At 40.7% G+C, this 23,230-nt stretch overlaps 1 protein-coding gene across 2 annotated transcripts in view; it reads right to left on the reverse strand.

Moving 5' to 3' along the window:
- Positions 1-23,230, reverse strand: part of CARMIL1 (capping protein regulator and myosin 1 linker 1) — a 230,025-nt gene that overhangs the window by 200,142 nt on the left and 6,653 nt on the right. The window lies entirely within an intron of this gene.

Genomic DNA, 23,230 nt, shown 5'->3' on the forward strand with positions numbered 1-23,230 from the left:
TCCTGGACCCCAATCCCACAGACCCCGAGCCCCCAACACTCCTCATTCACCCCATAACCCACCAACAACTTGCACTCCAGACCCTCATCCACTGCCTCCACAACCTTCCTGGCCACTCCCTGGCCCACACCCCACCCCAGCTCAGTGCTCAGCTCCGATCCTGCTCCTCCTGATCCCAGCTACTCAACAGCTCTGCTCGCTCCCATCGCCTGCACCACACTCACACAGCACAGACCAAATTCAAGTGACAAATGGGGTTGAAACCTAGCACGTGAGGTCTCAGCACCACTTCGAATTCGCCCAGGAGGCTGCCCCTCCATCATGCAGAGAGGCAGCCAGACCAAATCTGAGCAGTACTGCAACCCCGTACGCCCCGGGTCACAAAACCACTCATTTAAATTGGGCCTGGCTACTGCCCGCATCCCCAGTCAGAATGGAGGGGCACCTGGGCCAAACTTCAGTGGTATTGTGACTCTGTGAAGTGCTGGAGCAATGCTGCGGACTGCTCCAGCAGTATACCCTTGACTCTATACCAGTGGAGGTCAAATTTACTGACCCCTCCGAGACCCTCCCTGCTGGGCAGAATCCTCTAGCCCCACCACCCTGCCACAGAGCAGAAGCTCTGAACTTGCCACCCCCGTCTGGTAGGTGGAGAATGGGGGAGGGGCCCCACAGGGGGCTCCGCAAGCCACACTTTATCTATAGAAAAGCCATAGTTTGGCCACCCCGATGATCTAAAATATATGTCCTGTAGCACCCTAAAGACTAACAAATTTCTGTGGGCATAAGCTTTCGTGGGCTGCAACCCACAAAAGCTTACGCCCGCAGAAACTTTTTAGTCTTTAAGGTGCTACAGGACTCTCGTTGCTTTTGCTGTATACAGACTAACACGGCTACCCCTCTAAAATATCTATGTTGGTTAGACATAAAGAACAGGGTCTTCTTACTCCAGAAGGAAAAAGTTCATAATTTGTTGTACAAGGCTACATTCGCCCCTCTGATGTGAGCATCCTCAGGGGGAAAAGTGTTGAGGATTAGGAAGAGGTTATGATAAATTGAGATTTCATGCTGCTCAAAGTCAAGATACTATACAAGAGAATACTCTTAAGACTGCAATATTTTTATAAAGCTTTCCTAGGGCAATATGTCAAAGAGTTAACTGAGGAGACATTATAAAAAATTATACCTACTCTGGGGGGTATTACTCTGTTCCTTCCTGACAGCACCTTCGCCGTGACACAGACACATGCTCCCCTGCAGGACTGCACCATAGGTATTTTAAAGAATACAAGGGAAGAAGACAGGTGTACCAATTTCCTGTGCCACATTTAAAAACGCTGATCTTATTCTACAACTTCAGTGATGGTTCAATCCTACACCACTGACGTCAACGGGAGTTTGTCCATTGATTCCAAAGTGACTAGAATCAGGCACTACCTTAAGGTAACAAGGGGGCTCGCAAGCACTGCCCACACGTTGCACATGGATTGCTTTAATGTTCTGGTTCTGTAACAGCACCGCCTCTTGTTTTGAATTCTAGTCCTTTGCTAATACAACTACTGTAACATCTGCATTCGTGTGGTTGCTGGGCATTCAATGGTTTTGATGGCTTTTTCTACAATAACACTGCCTCCTTTTCCTGACTGCAATGGTGAACGACACTTCCATTTTACACATATTCCCCAACCTGATCCCTTGCTCCCAAATTAATTATTGGCTGCAACGTGTGATAGCATAACACGTTCTGCTTTCTGCAATGCTGTTTATGCAGTGTGACTCATCTGATAAATGCTTCCTGTGTTGGTGTTCTTCCACCTAACACTGAATTTTGTCCTCTACTTACACCCTGTACGACCCTACTCATTCCAAGGGAGTATACCCCAGCCCCTCCCCATAAGGGCTTTACAACTGCCCACTGCAAGTTACCAATTTTAGATGCGGCTTCCACCTTCTGACTTTTTTCCTCTTGTAACACTTTAAAATCATGCAAATATAAAATAATGAAATACTGACAACTTCTCTCATTAATCATATCAAATACCGCTTGCAACGGATATCTAATCCGAATGAGAAAAGAAAGCCAGGTTAGTCAGAAGGTACTGAAAGGGGAAAAAAAGATCCTCATCTTTCTAAAGCAGTAGTTTTCAACCTGTGGTCTGCGGACCCCTGGAGGCATGCAGACTATGTCTAAGATTTCCCAAAGGGTCCCCACACCTCCATTCAAAATTTTTCTAGGAGTCCACAAATGAAAAAAGGTTGAAAACCACTGGTGTAGAGAGGGGGAGGGGGTTTGAACAGGTCACAAGTGTCCTCCTACAAACAATCCTACCGTCTTCAAGAGAGAGGGAAGATGTTTGCCATCACAAGCCTGCCTACAAAAGGAAGAAAAGAAGACAGCCAATAGCTCAGCTCTCCATTTCTCAACAGTCCTGTTGGGTCACAGGCAACAAGGGATGGAATGAAGTGGCAACAAGGACTAGAACCTGGCAACACACATCACCTCACATATATATTGTTTTAAATTGCTCTTCAATTAACTATCTCTGATACCTGTTGGCTCTGTTACCTCTCTGGGTCAAATCCTTTGAAATCTGTGTGACAGAATAGGTACCATTCACTGAGAAACCATATCTGAGAGATATTCTAATTGTTGAAAAACAGGAAACAATGTGAAAAATCCAGGAACTGTAAAGCTAAGGCTGAGAAGGAAATAGCTTATTGTCTGGCAATTTAGGGAAACATGGTTTTAGGGGATCATTAAAGCACCATTAACATGAAAACACACTTTATGCTGATGAAGGTATATACAAAGAAAGTTTGTGCTTTGTTGGTTGACACCTACAGAGGAACAAAACCCTTTTGAAATGCTGAGAAACTTTATTATTTGTATTGAGGTAGCACAGGGTGGTCACAATTAAAAATGGGGCTCCAATGTGCTGAACACACACAGACCTTGCCCCCAAAAGCTTTCCATATCAAATTTAAGACAAGACACAAAGTGAGTGAGACAACCTGCAGGTGGAAAAGAAAGAGTAGAGTAACAGTGATAAATTCAAATTTTTTGTGCACAGTATGAAAAAATAATTATAATTCTTGAGGGGAGCTTCCATTAAATAAGGTATACAATGGCTATTATATTTACAGTAGATTACTACACATCCCAGGATATTGCACCAGAGCAAACATTCTGTGACTACAAATTAGGATTCCATGGTTAATACAGTAATGCACACTCACTCCTTGGACTTTCAAAAACTGTCAACGGTATTAAGTAGGAGTGGGTGAGTCACTGACTCCATTGCTAGCCTCCAGGGGTATATCTACACTGCAATTAAAAACCCATGGCTGGCACACACTAGCTGACTCAGGCTCAATGGATTCAGGCTAAGGGGCTGTTTAATAGCAGCGTAGATGTTCGGGCCCTGTGAGGTCAGTGTGTCCCAGAGCCCAGGCTCTAGCCCGAGCCCAAACGTCTACACCGCAATTAAACAGCCCACTAGCCTGAGCCCCACCACCTCCAGTCAGCTGGCACGGGCCAGCTATGGGTGTCTAATTGCAGTGTGGACATATCCCAAAAGACTATGGCGCTAAGCAATATGCAAGAACCCACAGCATGAGAAGAATACAGAACATAAGTTTAAATCAATTCAGGGAACAAAATAACTTTTCCCACAAGATCATTCCTATCTAATTAAGCTGTTACTCAGAGTGGGATTAGATATGATTTTATATTGTTTACTTTTGATTTAATGGGATGTTCCTCTGAGTTTTGTAACAAATTTGTTTTTATTTAAGATCATTTTGGTCTTTGGATGTTTAGGCGAATAATTCACTGTGTTCTTTTCTTAGAGACAAAGCAAACCTTCTGCTTTTGGGGGAGTAATAAAAGAATTAAGAGGTACCTAGCCTGGGGCATGTAGTCCAAGGAAGAGGGCAAAAAAATGCTCCCCATCTCCCAAGGGGCTTTGTTAAGATGCTGTATTTTATTAAAAAACAGGGTGAAGCATGGTGACCACCACAGGAAAAAAAAAGGGGGGGGGGGGGGTGGAGCCAAAGGTCACAGACTGGCTTGCAAATAAAGTGTAAAAAATGCAATCATTGTTTATAATACCCTCATCCAACTTTGTTTCTGGCTCTTCAGCCAATTTCCTACACAACTATATTTTACTTCTCATTCTGTGACTGGCAATTAAACTCTGATGTAGAACCTTGTCAAATGCCTTTTGAGCATGGAAGTACAGATTCACTGAATCTCAAACATCTATCATGGCATTAATACCTTCAAAGAGTTCTATCAAGGTAGTTAAGCATGACCTCCTCTGCTTAAATCCATGCTGCCTGTTCTTAATGGAATCTGCACTCTTTCAGACACCTCTTAAGATAGTTTCCAATAAATTACTTTCCTCAAAACCAACATGACACATCATTATAGCTAGCTGAAGAGTCCTAATATTATATTACACTTGTGAACATCTGTTTAACTTCTGTATGGATAACCTGTATAGATTCAAACTCGGCCTCAATTGTGGAAAGAAGTCCTCCAAGATGTTAGTCCTGCCTCAACACATGCGGACTAGGGATAACGCTAGTCTTCACTACAAGCCATAGTCACTCCTGGGGAAGGAAAAGTAAAAAGGGTGGGGATTTGAACAGAGGAAAAACAAAAATGATGACACACACGAACTGTTTATTCTATTCAGGAATTTATACCACACCCACCAGGGTGATAGTTGTGTGCTTTCCAGAATTAGGAATTTAATTAAGGGGAGTGAATATCTATCAAAGGTAGTTTTTCTCCATTCTCCCCTCCCCCAAGAAAAACTGCACATATAAAAGAATGGGGGGGATTGTTTGTTTGAGAACATTCATGTGTTATGAGATGTTCTCATGGAAGAAGAAAGTTAAGAAATGTGCTGTACCATGGCAACCAGCTCTTCCACGCATTTCCTTTTGCCCACCACTATAAACTCTGTCTTGTTGAGATTCCACTTCAATCTGATATTCCTTAGCCATGGGATGATCTTAACCAGAACTACAATTACAGGGTGACCAGGTGATTGTTATAAGTTGTAAACAACAGATGGAAGTTGTATGTTGTCTGCATATTCTTGATGCTTGAGTTTCACCATATTTCCCAGTGGCTGCATAAAAAATATCAGATAAAAACAAGACAAGGTCCATGTGGTACTCCACACGTGAACAGTATGGTGGCAGTGGCACAGTTTGCCATCCCTAGGTTCTGGGTGATGCCCTCCAGAAAGGATTCAAGCCAGCTCAAAGAGGAAATTTGCAGTTTACAGGCAGGTCACTGATAGTTGTAAACTGGGACACTCTCCAGTGTAGAAAAGGTATACAAAAGATCTAGAGAGTTAGATTTCCTTATCTGCATTCCTTAAACAAACAAACAAAATCTCTCTGAGTGCCCACCTTGCCTTGATCATCTGTTTTGCCTGCTTGAACTGCATTATTTTTAAACAAATTCATTCTATGTATAATTCGCAGTTAGCTCTGCCAGTCTACACAGTCCTTGAAAAATCTGATCCCCACCTCTGACTTTTTCCTCTGTTAGGACTCAATCCTGAAAGATGCTGGGCAACTCCAGTGCCCACCTGCATCTCATTTGTCTTCAGTGGGAGTTCCAGGCGCTCAGTACCTCTCAATACTGGGCCGTAAAAGAGGACATTTAAGTAGTTATTGTACTTAACTAAATTATTTCCTCATCTCCAGATTTAAACCCCCCATCTTTCATTACAAGTTACTCAATGGTTTATTTTATCTTTCGTGCATTTGGCATATATTTGAAAAAAGCCTATGTCAAGGCAAATATGCTTATAAATTTAATATATTGCATATTGTGGAGTTCTGGACCTTCTGGAAAAGAAGTTCATTAAGAATGTCAACCCAAATGCAATATAAATGCCTGTCTAACTATTAACTCAAAAGCAGACACACACAGTACAAGGCATTTTTTTAAAACCCACTGGAATAAAATTCCCCAGAGGGAAAAAGATGCACTAAGATTTCTGAATCCGTTTTTGCCTTTTGGCACCACAAATTTCCCAAGCTAGAGTCTGCAAAAATCTACAGTGACTGCCACATTTTTTATTTGGTATGTTGTACTAAATCAGGTAGATTAAACAACTATTGTGCTGCGATTTTATCTACTCAGTTTAATCCTTGTTTCCCCTGCCCCCACTCACCACATATCACTTTGGAAACGGCACTAGACCAATAATGACTGAGAGTTACTGTCTAGCTGGAAGAGAACTTTTAACTCTTAACTCGGGCTACCTCTGACCTGCATTCACACACACTACAAGTCAGCTTTACAGTAATACCAGAAATGCCTTGGTGGTTCTCCACTCACCTGGGTTAAAGGGAAGAAAGAAAAGCAGCATGTTTAGAGTCACTTTTTAGACAGGGAAAAATAAACAGACGTCAAACAGAAGGATTAAGCTAAAGAAGAGTCAGTTTTCCCATCCCACTCCAAGGAGAAAAAGAAAAAGGCTTAAGGAATTCAATGAGATAAAGTAACCACACACAGAACTCATCTCTGGTGTATATATCTCTATATGGTCTTCTATAGTATCAATGTCTTTTCAACAATTTTTACAAATACTACCAGTATAATGAGATTTGAAAGTGAGTAACAGAGTGGTATTTGGGTTTTTCCAAGACCCACCCACCTACTCTTCCTCCCTCCCTCCCTTCCAAGCACACAGAAAATACTTGGCAGGTTGTTGCATCCCACATGCTATTTAATATTAGAAAAATGATCAACATTTACTTGTGCACAATGAAAAAGAAATCAAAAGAGAGAGGCACAGAGAGTTCAGTGTAAAATCAGCATAAAAAAAAAAAAAGGCCAAGAGGCCACTCCTGCTGCGCCTCATCAGCCGTAAGACTTCCAAGAACGCATCCAAACCAATACTAATTTCACAAGCTGCTTTCCTTTTTAAAATGAATGAAGAACTGCACAGGATGCCATCACTTTGCTGGAAGGGATGAAGCACTTTAGAACCTGTGGTTAAGTGGATGACAGAAAGCAGAAAGTGACTGTTCCTTTAAAGAGGAAAAGTGACAGTCACATCAATTTAGGATCAGTGGATTCTCTTCCAGTTCAAAAATAAGCTTATTAGAGCTACTTCTTTGCTAAGTTACACTGTAAAAGATATAACTGTCACAGAATCCAGGGCATTTGGCATAAGCAGTAAAGCGGCTCAGCACTGAAATTTTAAGAGCACAAAATTTCTCACCATTTGTTTGAAATTTGTTTTTAAATTAAAATATATGGTCAGATTTCACATCAAATCACAACTTTCTGAACATCAATTTAAAGAAATCAACATTTAAAACTTAGTCAGTAAAATTTCAGAAACAAAATTATACTACACTTTGCCCCCAATGCCCACATCAGGAATTGATTTTCAATCTCAGTAAAATCCTGCCAGCTAGACTAGTTATGAAACAAATTTATTCCAACAAGATTCCACACAAAATTTGGGGTTAATCAATTTATCCAATATGCGCAAAGAGAAATGAAAAAATGCAAAGAAAATACAGACCTCCAATATAATCATTTTCCTCTTTCCTGTTCTCTCTCTGTGGCATAGGGAGTCTCGGACATGTAAACATTGGCATTCCCCTCTACTAAAGAGTAAAATCTAAGGGCTTGTCTTCAGGTACAGCAGTGCAGCTGCGCCACTATAGCACTTGGGCGAAGATGCTACTATTCCATTGGGAGAAGGTCCCAATCGACATAGCGGTGTCTATACTGCAGGGCTAGGTTCATATAAGTATGTAATTCGGGAGGGGGAGGGGGTGGATTTTTCAGCCCCCTGAGCAATGCAGTTATACTGATATGTTTGTAGTATAGGCCTGGCCCAAATGGCCATTTGCTTTCCTTCCCAACACCTTCACATTCCAAGAATGAATTCTATACTGGAAATGTATACTATAGGGTGGCCCTGATGAGTATAAAGCTCAATTTCTATCTCCTGCCATCTCAACCCTCCAGTCCCTGACAGTAAATTAATCTGCTGTATCCACCCCTTAGCTAAGAGAGAGAGGAAAAAAAGAGACTCTTCTGAAGCTGAAGCATTGCTCCACAGATAGCTTCTTAGCAATGAGGCTTCTTTCCTATCTTTCCCACTGGCCAAGTCAGAGAGGAGCTATTTAAGTGGGCTCCCAGCACTTCATCCTAGAGAAGCACAGGTCCCCAAGTCTGTCTCAAACCAACAGGTCTCTCCAATGAAGCACGGAGTCCTCACAACCAAGATATTTAGGTCACAAATCTCTATTTTCACAAATTCTCTTTCAGGAATACAGAGCTTTACAAAAGTAAAAAACATGATTAATTCCCCTGAATTTCATTTTTTTTCCAAGGCTATATTAACTTGAATGTAGTAAAATGGTTTCATTTGTATCTTTCAAGGCCACTTCTCAGAAACAACACCCGCAATATTACAAAGTTCTTGTTGTTTTAACAAAGACACAAGTTGGAATAAGTATCTAAGTATCTAACTTGCCTACCTCACTTCCTAGCAACAAATTTGTATGGTGATTGGCTTGAGGACAGAATCTGTATTCCAAGTTACAGGTGATAGTCACAGCAGCAAAAGATGCTGCAGCCATCCATTCTTCATTTTGAATATACTTTTTTTTTTTCTTTTTAAAAAAAAGAACCCATTACAACAATTACCAGATTTGTCCTTTTTTAGACGCTCACACTGCATTCTGTTTCTTTAAAATTATAATTTTGAAAGCAGGAACTACAGATGATAGGACTGCCCATTCTATACTAAAGTATGTCATCTTATCGAGTATGCACTTATGTTTACTAGTCACAGTCAATACTTTTTTTTTTTTTTTTAATTGTGACAATTTACAATAGCAAACTGAGAACCAAGACCCTTTCTAAGAATTACTCTCCAGGCATACTCAACATAAAAAGATTTGAGTATCATCTCACTGATATACTCCTGTGGTTTAAGTCATCAGCTCCACTCTGTACTTGATTCAATATTCTCTCTCTCTCTCTCTCTTTTTTTTTTTTTTTTTTTAAATTCAAGCACTCCCTCTGGTCCAGAGCGTAGCTCTCTTTCACTTGAGAAGCACAATTCAAACAAATGCATAATCACCCTTCCTGCTGAGTCTGCACCACCTCTACTGAAATGCTAGCGCAATCGCATCTCAGATCTTTTCTACTTGAGAAGCTGGGCTGCCAAATGAAGGGGTTTTAAAAAAAAAAAAAAAAAAAAAAATCAAATCACACCACAGTTTTTGTTTTAAACTTGTAACAAACAGGCTACCGCAGCTGCAGTCAGGATCCCTCTTGTTATGAAAGAAGTGACTGCCGGTAGAGTGTTCTTGGTGAGGGCCCCGGGACTCTATAACTTGTCCCTCTCATTTGGTGTCAATAAGTCCAAACTTGATGACCCTCTAGCCATGCTGGAAAAGCCACGTTTTGATAGAGCTCTGGGGAAATGATGAGAGGACGTTCCTGGATAGGATGAGGGTGAGGGGATTTATTAGCTGGCTGAGAAACTGCTGTCTCTGTTTGACTGTTTCATGCTGCTGGTTGGCTGGCATTTATTTTATATAATGTATTATTATTTAATGCTGTTGGACAGTTACCATTAACGTGAGGGTGCTCAGAGCTTCTGCATGGGATTATTTGATTATTAATACTGTGAAATCCAAAGAAACAAAAAGGTCATAGGAGATGTGGCTATCAACGTGAAGGGATTATGGAAAGGGGAGATCTTTGTACAAAGTGGGTTTTCCTTTTATTCCCGGGTCACTAGAAGAGACCAATACAACAAGTTCCTCTAGTTACCAGTAATTCTAAACTACAACCTTCTCTCTCATCCCCACATCCCAATTTAGCTGACTTGGAGGAGAACACACTTTATTAAACCAATCTTTACCTATTCTGGGATTAATACCACTCTAACAGAACCTGAGTTACAAAGAAATAACATGGTCTAAACAAGGGGTTCTCAAACTGGGGGTCACTAGGTTATTATGGGAGGGGTCGTGAGCTGTCAGCCCACAAGCATGCCAGTAAGGGTGGCATGGCATGGGGGGGGGAGGTCATCACTTTTGAGGGGGAGTTGTCACAGCCTGAAATGTTTGCAAAGAGGGTCCCAGCAAAAAATGTTTGAGAGCTCCTGGTCTAAATGCTTCCCATAAAGATAGGGCAAATTGCTCAGGAAACACTTTAATCCAGAAGAGCTGCAGAAAAGCAGCAGAAATCCCAATAAAGCTCTCAGCTACTCATTTTCAAAATGTGCTGTTCCTAAAGTTACGGCAAAACAAAAACAAAACACACTTCCCCACGTCCACAACCTTTCACTCAAGTACTTTAATGATTCCCCTTCAGAAATGCTCATTTCCCTTGTGTGTTTGCCTTCCATGAACATTTGAGAAATGGGATTTTGTTGACAAGACCATTCATATAAATAACTTTCCGAGTCACAGTCATGAGTCTTCACAGAAACTGAATTTTAAGTTCACACAAGCAAGTATTTGTGTAAGCGTTGCTTGCACTTTCATCCCTTTTGGTGATGGAAACACTACCATATGAATTAGCTGACCAGACACAACGGTGCATGTGATTAATGAACAATGCACACTTGGTCCTTAAAATTTTAAAGAAAAAAGGGTCAAATCACGTTGAAGAATGAATACATTTAAGGACATTTCAATCTGTTGGCAGAGATTCTATGATCAGGCCAAGGAGCCAAAGTCATCTAACAATTTATTAGTTGCAAATTATTCACTCATTTCTAGCTATCACACAGTGCTCACAACTCTCATTGTAACTTATGCATTAACTTATTCAATAAGATCTGCACCATGCATGCATCTTTTTTATTTTAAGATGCTGTAATTTTAGACCCATTGTTGCCAAAAAGGAACAATGTGTACCTGATCACCCTGCGCACACAGCACTGAAAATGTATCCCTTAATTTAAAATGGAGCAGTGGCTTCTACTAGTTAACAAACACTGATTACAGAGTTACTGAAACCACTGTCTTTAGATACATGGAGTGCCCAATGATTTAATTCGGATTTATTTTAAATATTTCAGCTTTTGGACACCCTTCCTGTTTTCTAAGGAGACATCCCTATTCTACTGGGATTTGCCCACAATTTCACCACTAGGGCATAGCAGTACCTGGGTCAGCAGAGGATATTGACAGGGTCTGCCACCTGTACACCTTACCCCCTTTTATATCAGTCACGAGAGCTAGGCAGTGGTGTAATCCTAAAGCTGAAAGTACTAGAACGTCACTAAAAGGGGCAGAGGAAGAGGCAAGGGGGTGGAGGGAGCAGAGGACTTACAGGGCTGGGAAAGGTAAAATGTGGGGGCTGCCTAGAGTTCAGGCTAGCAGCGGTAGGGAGAATAAGAGCCAGGGCACCAGCAGGCAGAGCAGAGGTGGGGAGGTATAACTAGCTCAAGCTGGTCTGAGTCATATCTCCACTGCACATTAAGTGGCTGTTTTTAAGAACTAGCCACAAGGACTCCAAGATCTCTTTCTTGAGTGGTAACAGCTATTTTAGACCCCACCATTTCGTATGTATTGTTGGAAAACCTAATTCCAATGTGTATTACTTTGAATTTCATCTGCCATTGTGTTGTCCAGTCACCCAGTTTTGTGAAACCCTTTCGCAACTTTTCACAGTCTTGCTTTGGACTTCACTATTTTGAGTAGTTTTGTATCATCTGCAAACTTTGCCGACTCACTGCTTACCCCCTTTCCCAGATCATTTATGACTATGTTGAAAGCACTGGTCCCAGCACAGCTTTGACTAAAATAGGATGAAGCCGCCAGGAGGCCGCAGGCAGCACCAATTCCAGGGTAGGCACTAAGCAGCTGCTGTGTGCAGGTGTTTCCCATGGACACCAGATGCCACCAGGCAGCAGAGGCACTGAGGAGCAGCAGCATGGAGCGCAGCCAGGCAGGGAGCCAAGGAGCATTGAACAGACTGGACCCACCAGTGAAGGGTGTTGTGGGGCTGCCCACAAGGGGATGCTTCAGTGATTCAGTATGAAAGCTGGTGTCTGTAATGGAGCAGAGAATGGGCTCAGCTCAGCCCCAGGGGCAGGCATGGAAAGCACGAACACTGCCCCCCCACAGGGGGTGAAGGGTGCCTGCCGTTCTTGGTGACTTGCCACAACTGACTTCGTAACATCTTTTTACAGCGGCCATTCATGCACTCACATCCAGTGCTGCCATCCAGTGCCAATTTCAGATGGACAATAGCACACCACGGCTGACAGCTAGGTCTTTGCCGAGTGGCAGCGACTCAGAGACAGACAGACAGACACGCTGACAAATTTCAGAAGCCCAAAATTACACCTACCCGTTGGCAATCTGGAATGCAGATCCAGGACTAGGTTTAACAGGCTGCTGACTGGAATGGCCAAAGCAGCTGCCACAAGGCTGAAATTTGGCTTAGTTTAGCCCATTCTTTACAGTGCGACTGCACAGCAGCAATGCAGACAGTCAAACGTGTGGGGGTGGAGTGCACAAGAAGAAGATTGGAAGGTGGAGTACCACATCATGCCACCCTTGATGATGCAGAAGTTAGATGTCTGAACAATCTAGATATTAATTTGTGAAATGTATGAAAGAAGGCGGCCATTTATTTAGCATCTAAATTTGGATTTGTGTCCCTAACTTTAGTTACCCAAGCTTGATAAACACGGACTTTATACAGACTACATTAACTACACAATTGAATTTTTGTGGCACATACTAAATACCTAATTTTATTTATGGAGTAATATCAGTGCTCTGGACCAGAACACCTAAAATGTATGTAGGATCATAGTTTCTAACACTTAAGTCTCCATGTGTTTACATACCCCAATACCCAAGAGATCAAATAGAGAGACTCTACAATGTTTTTAAGTAGACTATTGAAAATGTAGAATTGAATTAGGGAATATCACCAAATATTTACATTATTAAAAAAATTAATTCTTCCAAACTATCTAGATGGTGTGCTCCTGGCTGGGTTCAGCACAGCAAAAAGGATTTTATATACTTCTTTCTGCTAGAAAAGTGCTGTTTAATAATAAATAAATGAAACAGACAAAGCTACAAGGGCTCAGAAGCATAGAAGGTGAACCAGGCTTTAACATTTCAAACAGTGAGCATCAACAGAAGAATGTGCTCAGACTGAAACAAATCAGCATACCAAAACCTAGAGATATGCATATTGTCTAGGGAAACCACACAGTTAGCAAATGAACTGCATCCTGATTCAAGAGACAACATGCTGGGTTCAGTGATTTCATTTAGCTGCCTCGTTTCTTGTTTAAGTTACTCCACTGACAAAGTGAAATAATTTCAAAGTAGAGTTTAGTGATATATGTAACTTATTTTTTAAACGTTGTAACAAACTGGATCTTTAAAAATCACAATTTGATTCAAAGCACTGCAAGTTAAATGCATTATTTATTGTATATGTTGCTACATTTTGGGTTTATTATTATTATTTTATATATATATATAGCCAAACCTTCAGTTTACACATTGCCCTTGTCTATACAAGAAAAAAAAACATTAGTATCCATATTACAGCGAATGCTAGCAAGAGTGCAGCTGTACAGTGGTAACAACCATGTAAGCACAAGTGTAGACAGGGTTCAGGGTTTTCACCATTATGTAAGGATATAATCTGCTCAGGACAGCTTTTCATGACATGGTGATAAGAAATTAACTAACTGAATAATAAAAAAAGAACCCTTTGTACACTAGTAATTTAGCACTATTGGTAGCTGTTGCTGTAATCCAGATACTAAACTGTTTAGTTTAGATGTCCCCAGGATGGCCCAACACCCAACCCAAATAATCAGGATCCATGCAGCAGCAGATTCTCCAGTCCTGCCCATCTCTCCACCTGCACAGGAAACTCAAACAGAACAATGCACATCCACTCCTCACCCCAGACTGTGCACACCAAACAACACATAGGGAGCTTTTTCACTCATGGACAGGGCTGGATTTGACCCTCTAGGACAAAATCAACTCTAAACTGATTGTTACATCAATACAAATTGAGAGTAGCTAAAGAGAATTTGACTTTTTTCTTTTTTTTTGCTAAAAATATTGTTTGTTGGTCATAAGAGAAACATAACATTTATGTACCAAATTACAAACTACAGACGAAGTTTCAATTCTGCCGTCCTAATACAATATAATCAGATTATCCAAAGTTTCATTATGCAGAATTCCTTTTACCCAAGAGAGGGTCACATCCCCCAACATCCATTAAATTACACTGAAAAGTCCCTTGATTATCCAGAACCTTGATTATCCAAACCTATTCAGTGTCCCTTAAGTCACTGAGGTAATAAAGACTGCAGTGTATTATAACAATACAATTAAGAAGGCTTCCTAAAGCTGGATTTAGTCTCTATCTATTTAAGTACTTCTATAGCACCTTTCATTATATTATTAAAAGCCTCAACTCAGAGATTGGGATTGAAGTGTTAATATCCAATCTGAAACGCATCTACAAACCTAGACAATCCCTGACAACAACTTCTCTCCTCTAGACTTACTAGAATAATAATATTCTTCCCGCAAAAATACTAAAAAGCCTGTCCAGATCAGTGATCACATGCTGATTTATTTCAAAGACAGCCACATCTGAACAAAAAATAGAAATATGCTTTCACTTCCATAGTACCTTCATCCAGGAATCTCAAATTACTTTACAATTAAGCCACACAACATCCCTGTTACATTGGTAAAATGTTCAGCCCTGTCCTTTCTGTTTGATCCATAGAAAATATATTTAAAGAGCAGACAAAAAGAGAAAGCCAAGCACTATTGAAGCAGCTTGTTTAATTCCGGTCAGGCTTCTGAGTGAAAGTCTGTTGGCTGAACCAGCTCTTCCTGTTTAGGTTCCAGGAAAGGCAGCTCTAACAGTGCATCACTTCAGAAAGTGTAACACAGGGAGTTGGAAAAAGTTATTTTTCTTCCTGTTGTCAGTTCTGGTAAGCCTGTATGTCCCTCTCTTGCAAATACAGATTCTCTTTAAAAGCAATATCATTAACATCCAAAAGTAAGCAGGTGAGCAAAAACCCTACGGTTAAGACAGAAAATGCAATTCAGAAGAACACTGCCACTTCCAGCATCCTCTAATGTTCTTACAAATCCAAAAGGCTGCTCAGAAGAAAGAGTTTCTTTTCACACAGCCAGCTTCTATTCTCCTCTTTCTCCAAGTTGCTGTAGAACAAAAACAATTAATATGGTTTCCAATCAAGTTTTAAACCTAAGCAGTACCATGCAAATTTATATTTTGCAAGATGGAGGCCTAGAAATTCAGAAAGAAAAGTGCAAGTAGGTGCCTGTCCTCCTCAGAACTGCTCAGTCTACACCCTAGATCCTCTCTCTTCAGACAGCCAGGCCCAATGCCCTAATAAAGAGGTGGGGTAACAGTCATCAGCCTCATTCTGTTAGCAGAACTCACTTAACCCTTTCTAAGCAGGCTTACACCTGCCAATGGAGAGGGAAAAGATGTTTCTAGCAAATACTGCCACCATGTTACAAACAGCATCACCTTCCCCGTTATGGGAGTGATGAAAATCTGGAACACTTACAAAGATGAAGGTGGTATGCTGAGGAGCTGAACTCCCAGCTTTTTTCTTTAAATAATGCATATGTCCCTGAGATCAGTTTTCATTGCAAACACTTGTTTGCAATATTTTCTGCGAGACCAGTGTAGGCAGAACACACCCCCTAAATAGGCTGAGTCTCAACTTCGGTACTAATGAAGAAAAAAATTTTAAAAGATAATTTAAGAAGAATACAAATTATGGGCAGGCTTAGCTGGTAACCTTTCAAGCTATAAAAGTGCGACAGCTTGGAACCTCCCCCCACCAAACACACACATCCGGATCTCAGCCTCTGATACCAGTACCTGGACAGTGCCATTAGACACCCTCAGCTGGCCCATGCCAGCTGACTCAGGCTTGGGGAAGGAGCTATTTAATTACAGTGTAGACATTCAGGCTTGAGACGGAGGACAGGCTCTACAGAGTCTTGGAGCCCGAACATCTACAACCCAGTTAAACAGCCCCTTTGCCAGAGCCCTACAAGTCTGAGTCAGCTGGCACGAGCCAGTCATGAGTTTTTAATTACAATATAGATGTACCAGGGCTTACATTCAGCTGAAGCAGTCCGGAGCTGGGTACCGGTAAATATTTTCACGGCTCTGGGGGACTGCAAGCCAGTTTCTGGAGGTCTGTGCATCTCCCACAGGGCTGAAGCCCGGTGCCTCCTGTGCCCCGGCATGCCTCCCGCAGGGCTGAAGCCCCATTCCCCACCACCCTGTAGGACAGGAGCCCTAAGCCCCGCCACTGGGCAGATGCCTTAATAAAAATAAGTATGCAACAATTTATTTTTGAGAGTACTGTGCAATTCATTTTTGTGGTAATTATGAGGAATTAACATATTTACATATTATAAATTGAGAGCAACAGAAGCCGTACATAGGCTGGCAGGCCACAGATATGGGTAGCTGACACAGAATGTAAACAAGCAAACATCTTTCTGACAATCAAGGAAGGCGAAAGTCACTGGGTAACCACACCTGATTTGTGCGTATGGTTGGTTTCTGTGTATGGTATTCAATTTCCCAACATGAGTCAAAAAATAAAATCACTAATTCTTTCACAAGAAAGAGGAAACTGTCTAATTCAGAGGACAGTGGGGAAGTTAGAGGCACTGTTCGTCAGGATGAAGAAGCAATGCAGAGCATCTCTGATGAGCAAGAAGGACATGACGACGCAACAGAATGTGGCGGGCGTGACCTATCATTGTCAGACAGTCCAAAATAATAATAATAATAATAATAATAATAATAATAATAATAAATCCGTGGCTAAATGTTAAACATTTAGTATCTGTGCAAAAGTACAGTCTCTCAGAGTTATGAGCAGAGGTCATGGCTTGAAGATTGTTAAAACTTGGGCTAAATCTGATATTTCAAGCTCTGGGGACAGCAAAATAAAACAAATGAAGTCTCTGAGGAAAAAGATATATGAGCACCAAGTCTCACAGTCACAAAGCCACAGAAAGTATTCACAGTAAGTCAGAGAATAAAAAATGGATAGCATGTCAAGTGCAAGGACAATCACAGCATACTGAAGCTACATACAGAGTATTCCGTACTATGTACAAACTGGCAAAACAAAATTATCCCTCCTACAATTTTGAAACAGAAAGTGATCTGCAGAAATTAAACAGACTAAACATGGGGCGAATTCTGCACTCAAATGTCACCTGCACTAGCATTGCACATTGCAGAGGAAATGAATAAAAATATTTAAAAATATATCATCTCATAAGTGCAAAATGGCAGTGATGATTGGTCAACTACTTTGAGCCAGGCTTCCACTCTTATCAACTACATAAGATTTGCAACAAAGATGACGGAGCAGCCTACGAACATGTTTGTTGACCTACTGGTGTTTATAGTCACTGCTGCCCAAACCATTGCCAGAATCTTGCTGCAAAAGTTGGATGCAGTGGAATTCACAGAGGCTTACTTAAAGGAGCTTTTGGTGGCTCTTGCTTGTGATGGAACCACAGTCAGGCTAAGTTGGAAAAGCAGAGCTGCAGTCATGCTAAGTTGTAGCTGCATTTTCCAAAGGTAAATCTAGCAGTGTCTAGCACTGCTCTGCCCACTGATTGGAACTCTCTGTTCACAACATCATGCAAGACGTTCATGGAGTCGACCACTTTAAAGTGTTTATCGACAAACTGTACTATCTGTACCATGCCTCCTCTAAAAGCACAATAGAACTTCAAGAATGTGCGGCAACTTTGCCTGTAAAAATCTTGAAAATTGGGTTGCGTCTAGTATCCGTGCAGTGAAAGCGGTCTGGAAGAATTACCGTGCTCTCTTTCTTTGCTGTCAGCGGAAGCACAAGGTAAAGAAAAAGACATGTTCAGCAGACTCCAGAAACACCTGACATCTACATCATTTGTACTTAACCTGTGCATACTTTCTGATGCTCTATAAGAGTTAGTGGAACTGTCACTTGAGCTATAGTGCAGGGAAATCAACATCCAAAGTGCACAAGACAAATTTCTGAGGAATTCTCTGTGGAGAACATGAAGTCCAGGCTTTCTACCATAGGTTGCAATTGAAGGAGAGAACAGTAGTATGTGGCTTCAGAAAATACATGGACAGTCAACAGAAGGCAATGCCAACTTCAATAAAATTGCTTGTAAAGTGCATCAATATCATACCGATAACATCAATCAAATGTGAATGGGGTTTCTTGAACATGAACATAATCATGACCCCTTTTCAATCATCTTTGAAAGTGCAGATTATATCAATGCTACTTTTCATTAGCTTGTGGTTCACCTCTCTCAATGTGCATTGCTGAGCCATATGTGAGATCCTGGATCAGGAAAGGAAGACATACCACAACTGATCCCAGGAGAAGGTCAGGGAAGAAAAAGAAAGTATGAAAACATGATACAGCTGTGTAGGCTGGTAGGCAGAAAATGGGAGGGGAAGAGAGGCCTCAGGAAATACTCTGAGAATTTAAGCCCTGAGACATGCTCTAAGAGACCACAGTGCCCTGTCAACTTCCATGGCTCGCTTGCCCCCAGGTCCTCGAAGGACTGACCCTCAAGTGGATCTGAAAGACCTTCCTCCAGGAAAAGTGTCAGGTCTCCTCACAAAAACCACTCAAAAAGATCTATCTTGCCAAAGACCTTGCGTCTAAAAGCAGCTTTAAGCAATATTCATGAAAACAGCACACAAAATCCACAGTATTTTAATTTAACAGACCTTCTAACACGTACACACCACAGGAGCTCAATTTAATGACTTATATGGGGTAGATTTCAAAAGACAATATTTGACTTGGAATATTAAGATATGTTCACTCTGTATTACAGTTTATACTTTTGGTAAACTATTTATTTCAGTGGAAAAAATACCCTACAATGAAGTATCTACTTGGTTATACAACTCCTTTATATATGTAAATTATTGCTAAAGGCTGCTTCCTGGACTGGAAAAATGTATGTTCCAGCTAGCGTATTAGCAGAGGTCATATCTGAACAATGGACTAAAAAAAGGCAAAGAAGATTCAATGTTAGAATTAATCTTACAGCCACCTAAAAGCTTTTAAACTTCCACGTGCAAATGACAACATTTAAAGTTGAGAAATATCAGTGTAAGCATTTTTAATGTTTTACACTAGAGGAAAAAAGCCACTCTTTTCTTTTCACTGTTGAAAAAAAAAAAAAAAAGTTTCTTCAGTGAACCAAAGCCAAGGCTAACTACTTTTCTTGTCAGTCAGTTACAGACAGATTCAAGAACTCTCTCCAAGACTATCAGCTGTTCAGACTTCAGATCAGGCAGGAACATGATAGGGTGAGAAAGAATTTTGAAACAAAACCCTAAATTTAGCCAAATAAGCTATAAAAATAAAGACAGAATCCTTCCTGAAGGGTGAGACAGAGACTGCATGCGATAAGGGTCACAATTATGTCCATTCTGGGAAAAGAAACAAGATGTCCCACATTCATCATATTCAGGGCCCTGTTCTCACTAGAACATGATGCCTTTGAAAACAGGGTTAGAACTAGCTTCCCAAAACAGTTGCTCAGCTAGCAGACTGGGCAAAGTGGCACTGTAAAATGGTTCCCCCCCACACACACACACGTACACGTCTGGGAGTCTTAAGCACAATGTTTTAAATTGCTTCGGTCCCATCCAAATCAGACAGTTGTGTTTGAAGTCAGTTTATAGCAGTGACATGTATTAATGTAGTTTTCAAAACTCATCTACTCTGGCAAAAAAATGTCACAGACTTAATTTGTATCGGCTCTGTGTCTCACTTAGCAAGAGTATTGTCAAGATTAATTAATGCTGCAAGACACTCTGAAGAACAACAGCACTATATGCACACTAAGCATATTTATATTACAGCAGGAAAGGATAGTCCATGTCTTCCCTTTGCTCTCATCCCTCCCTTGCATCACTCTTGAGGAACCTTCTGCCCAAGTCTCTATGACATCACTGGACCTTGCTGCATTTCAAACTCCTCTCAGTACAGTATGAGGTGAAGCTACTACACATCTGTGAACAGAAAAGCATGTTCCCTCTTTGTCTTCTGCAGCTTCACTCATAGGCACAGCCACTGGCATGTCAGGTTCCCCCAACTTTGCACTAGCCTATTGAGTCTCAACTCATTTTGTGGTCATTAAAATCACAAGATGAATGCATTTTCTACCTGTCTTCATTTTGGACCATATTCAGAAACCCTTACCGTGAGTAGTACCTTGCTCAGTGATTAATTTCACTGAGGCTACTTGAGAAATAATACATTACTACTCCTGAAGGTAGTATACGGTCATCAGAGTCTGGCCCTTAATATTTCAACTTTAGTAATCCTTTTTCAACTTAAAAGTTACAAAGGAATCCAAAAGCTCTTACTAACGTAAGGAAATTAGCAACTACAGAGATGTACTTTAAAGATGCAGAGAGATTAGACAGACACTACAAGAGCAGAAATCTAGATACCACTAGAGCAGAAATTGGGGACTTCTATTATCAGTATACAGAACATTTAGCATCATTAATTATATTTAAGTACTACTTTTAATAACCTTGGCATTTAATTACTTTATACAGCATTAATGTACCACCACAAGAGAAAATGGATAAGACCAGCAGGCAATCTACAGTAAATATTTAGAAACTAGACTAATGAATGCCCTTCCCATATTTTTCCTACCACAACAAAGACTGAAGAGGGTGGCTCAGAGTAACGAAGGCATTTTTCATGGCATGCTGCACTAACTTTTCAATTAGTGAACCTAATTAGTGGCCTAGTTCAGGCTTACTGTGTCCTCCACATGACTTTCAGCAAAGTGCACCACTACTTCATTCAAGAAAAGTACAGATTTTTACATTAAGTAGTTTCAGGGCAGATAACCAATCCAAGGCCCATTAAAAAAAGCCTTTAAAAAAACCCCAAAAATCCTAACCACCAGTGAGGGAGAGAAAAATGAAGAGAAGAAATTGACAATAAAATTATTTTTTTCTACTCCATCTTTTGGATTCAATGCAATCATGTTGCCATATTCACTATGAGCTCCATTCCATCACCTTCATTCACAGATATCAATACAGCCACGTGCTTGTTAAGATGCTATTGAAAGGTGGCAGAACCAGACACTCTAAAAACAACAGATCAATATTCAGATCTTGTCACCTGACTTTCCAACAGTCAGGTTCTAAGGATAAATATTTGCCCAAGAGCACTGAGATTTGGGATAACAGTTAATTATTTAATCTGATCCTACAATTTGGAGGAACATTGTGCGCGATATGTGAATATTTACAAATAGAATGGAATGCTGGAACAGCTGGAGGTGAGTCTGAGAAACAAACACTACCTCTCCGCTTCTAATTAAATCCCATGAACAACACTGTCCATTATTTATGGTGCGACATCAGAGACTCCAACACAAGCTGCAAGGACTAGGAACAACAGAGTTATGTAAAAGCTTATTCATATTACTCAGAAAACTGGCAGCCAGATAAGAAGCAGAGTTTCAACAATTTTCCACATAGATTTTCATTCTCCTGCTCGAAGTGTGATGTCAGACAATATATACCAGCTTTTATTTCCCTTTAATGAATCTTTTGAATATGAAGATATTACAATCCAAGGGCTGGACCACACAGTTTTTACATACCATTTTGGTTTAAAAACCATTATAGCTAAAAATGGGGCTTGAGTGGAAAGATATACGAGAGGGGCTGCCTGCAAACATGTCTGTCAGCAAGAAGAAAAAGAAGAAAAGACCAACATCCCCCACAGCAGCCAGGAAGAGGAAGGCAATCTGGGTTCCCCATAATGTATTATGCTTGGACTTCACAGGTAAAGCCCCTACGATTTGATGGGGGGGATTGTCCCAAAAATAGTAAAAGGGAGGGAACACATTACTAGTGCTTAAACTATCCAATTAGGTTCAAGGTGAAGGGGGAGGAGGAAGGGGAGGGTAGTGAGAGCCAGCTACCACCCAGACTTTACAAATCCATTATGATTCACCTAAAGAAAACACAGAACCAAATATGGGATATCTAAATTTTGAAAAGAAATACATAAGCATCTACGTAGGGCATGTCAGACTGCAGACCCTCTTCCTGATCCTCCAGAACTTCTTATGAGGTGCTGGCTGTCTTTCTCCTTCCACTTCCTCATTTACAAATATCACATCTGAGGCCCCGACAAATCTCAAGATCTTCTCATCAACCTCCTCCTGGCGCTGACCAAGATGACCATTCACCACACCAGGAGGAGGAATATAGACACGGGGCAGGGAAGGGGTGGTGAGATTTGTGATCTTGGGGCTTATTTCTGTTCCTTTGTCCGTTTATGCCTCTGAGCAGAGTTCTCTAGGCAGTATGCAATAGGTACACACCTTCCAAATTCTGCAACAACCAGGGTCATATAGACAACAGTTTCTTTCAATGATTCATCCCCAGAGCACGGTTCATACTATGCAGTGAATGAGACATTTTTATATAAATGTTCACACACTTGTGTAACCTCTAATAAAGGTAGACCTAGCCAATCAGAAAACATTAAAATCACCAGCTGAGAGCTTAGGAGAATAGATTTCAAAAGAGACAAAATGAACTGAGTCATCACATTTTTAGAAGTTTTACTGATGTCCTTTCAAAATTTCCCTTACAATTCAAAGCCTGACATTCTTTTACTGCCATGTACATTGTGTATGTGGATAAAAATGGACACTGTGCAGTCATGACACAATTTAAGTTTATACATTTAAAATCAAGAAATTCATACATGAAGTCACAAAATTTGAAATAATATAAAACCCATTTCTTGCAGACCCAGGCTAATCTTGGCATTATTATTTTGGGGAGAATATTCCATCAATCCTGAACAGTATAGCAATATTTCCACAATATATTCTGCTACTGATAACAATGATTCTGTGTAAGTCAAAAGTCAATCAAGTGTTACTGCTTCACTGAATCTGTCAGCTTACTCTGTAAACATGGCTTTCAAATAAATAGTGGCTATCAATCAACATTCACATTCCCAACCTAACAGACATTGTAGGCCCTACAGTTACGTATAAAAGGATCCTTGGACAGATGTTACACAGACAATATTTCAAATTCTTTAAGTAGTTG

The sequence above is a fragment of the Emydura macquarii genome, unplaced genomic scaffold, assembly GCF_026122565.2.
Source record: "Emydura macquarii macquarii isolate MOO-44397 ecotype Brisbane River unplaced genomic scaffold, CSIRO-AGI_Emac_v2 contig_431, whole genome shotgun sequence".
NCBI lineage: Eukaryota > Metazoa > Chordata > Testudines > Chelidae > Emydura > Emydura macquarii.